This window comes from Nanorana parkeri, unplaced genomic scaffold (genome assembly GCF_000935625.1).
Source record: "Nanorana parkeri isolate BGI_ZX_2015 unplaced genomic scaffold, ASM93562v1 scaffold50, whole genome shotgun sequence".
NCBI classification, from domain to species: domain Eukaryota; kingdom Metazoa; phylum Chordata; class Amphibia; order Anura; family Dicroglossidae; genus Nanorana; species Nanorana parkeri.
Genome location: NW_017306318.1, coordinates 2,699,204 through 2,701,409, shown reverse-complemented (window position 1 = coordinate 2,701,409; position 2,206 = coordinate 2,699,204). Strand labels below are relative to the sequence as shown.

At 48.6% G+C, this 2,206-nt stretch overlaps 1 protein-coding gene across 1 annotated transcript in view; it reads right to left on the bottom strand.

Annotated features, from left to right (window-relative positions):
- The window catches only part of LOC108802437 (microtubule-associated protein tau-like), a 73,773-nt gene that overhangs the window by 823 nt on the left and 70,744 nt on the right, over positions 1-2,206 (bottom strand). The window lies entirely within an intron of this gene.

The window sequence follows — 2,206 nt, the reverse complement described above, 5'->3', positions numbered from 1 at the left end:
TGCTATTCCCTGATATCCAGTGCTTCAAGTCTGTCTCCTGAGAGGGCCCTATAGAAGTGAATGGGGCTGTAATGTGCAGGTGCGGCCAGCAGAGGGAGTATTGCAACACTGGATGGAAACAGCTGAACGGTGCCCATTGGATCTAAGTACAGACCTGTGGAGGGGAAGGGTGGGATCGTTTAGGTCAGGGGTGGGGCAAAAAGGATAAGTTCACTGTGTTTTAAGTACACTTATCCTGTAATGAGTGTTGGGAATATCTGCATTTATAGGGGTGACTCGGTCACCATAGAATGTGTGCGGAACCGTCCTGTTCTATCTTCACTATCTTCACTATAAAACAGGTCCCAGAAGCACCATTGTGAAAATAGAACAGAACGCTTCCACAACTCCCATTCTGTTCTTAGCCCATTAGCTTGTGTGGACATAGAACATGTCATCATGGTGACTGGAATCACGTAGTTATAAATGAATGGGCGGTGAAAGGTCCTCCACATTCCAGAACAAGATCTATGAATGGGGCCACCCTTGGCTCTGGGAGTAAATACCATTATATAGAACAGACTGAGATAAAGAGAGGACCCCCTTTGTAACCTGACCTAGTGTAAGGTGTCATGTACATGAAAACCACTGTCCTCTCTACACAATATGTGATTGTATGCATTATGCAGATTCTTGTGTTGATTTGTTTGTTTGTGGCCCCTAAGGACCAAGCCCTTCTGATTGGTTACAACGTGTAGCACCCCACTTCTGGAACCCTATAGGGCCAGTCATATTCAACTGGACTTGTTTTGTAATGTTTCCAAATGACAGAATGGGTCCAACTGAATGTGACAATCTACTACTAGCTATATATACCAGGGGGTAGGCCACTCCATCCCTCCAGCTGTGGGTGAAACTACAAATCCCATCATGCATCTGCCTCTGGGAGTCATGCCTGTGGCTGTCAGTGTCTTGGAATGCCTCATGGGATTTGTAGTTCCACCACAGCTGTACAGCCGGAGATTGCTCTGCTATATCCATGAGCTGGATAAAGGACAACCTTCCCCGATTGTATTGTGCACATTGAGATCTCAGTCCTGGTGCCATTGCATGTGCTCTCCTCTCTCTTTTCTGAGAGTTGGCTCACATTCAATGTCCAGGGTGAAAGGGCGGTCCCAAAAGGTCAAATCAGTTCCATTTCTAACGCTTTATTAAAGGCAGAGCTGTTCTAATGATGGTCTATACGTTTAGTGTCGGAGACAGTGTGTCCTCCCTCGATGCCCAATGTGAGATCATTATGGCTGGCACAGCAACTGTGTTCTATATATGCCTTGTGCCACAATCTCCAGCCCAGTGACCCTCATGAGTCGTCACCAACGTGATCTGTCCCAAGGACATTTGGTTCAACCACTACCTCGAAATGTCTTCATGCTTGAAGCTCAGCAGTACAAAATGTAAGACGCCTTTAAGCTCAGCAGTACAAAATGTAAGACGCCTTTAACAGAAACATGGTGACAATTGAAAGTGACACTAAACTCAGGAGTTATCCTCAAAATGTATTCAAGAACCTCAACTATGCACAATGCTGGACCTCATTCGTGCATCACTCGGCTGCAGATCCTCCAATCATCTCTGAATGGGTGCTGGCACTGTCCTTCCTTCTGGAGGGGGGCTACATTTGTTCCCCATGGTCCCTGTGTGTGTTGTAAAGTCACTGCTCCAATCTCGCTCCTGTGATGGACTACAATCTCACATTTATTTAGCTCGGGGCGCCCACTATTTTTCGTCTGGAGATCTACTTTTCAAATGACGAGCTCATTGAGATCTACCAACGAAAAAACACCTTCATTCAGGGGCGGGAGGGGGGCGTGGTGGTGCATTGAGGTCAATGGCTCCGCAGGCAGGCCCCTCGCCCACAGTGTGATCACTTGCATTAGTGCCTGTGTTCCAGCCCAGTGCGAGCCGCAAAAATGCTGCGAGCACTATTCTTGCAGATCGCACTGGACCGGAATGAAGGCACTAATGCAAGCGATCGCACTGTGGGCGATGCCATTGACTTCAATACAGCCCCACACCCCCTCCCGCACCTGAACGCAGGGAGTCGGCCGACATATTCCAGTGCACCCTACAGGTCCCGGCGTCCTGTCCTCCCGTGGTGCTCGTGTGGCCGACGTTGCACATGGGGTGTCCTGCACCTTTCCATCTGCAGCATCTGACACATTCAGCC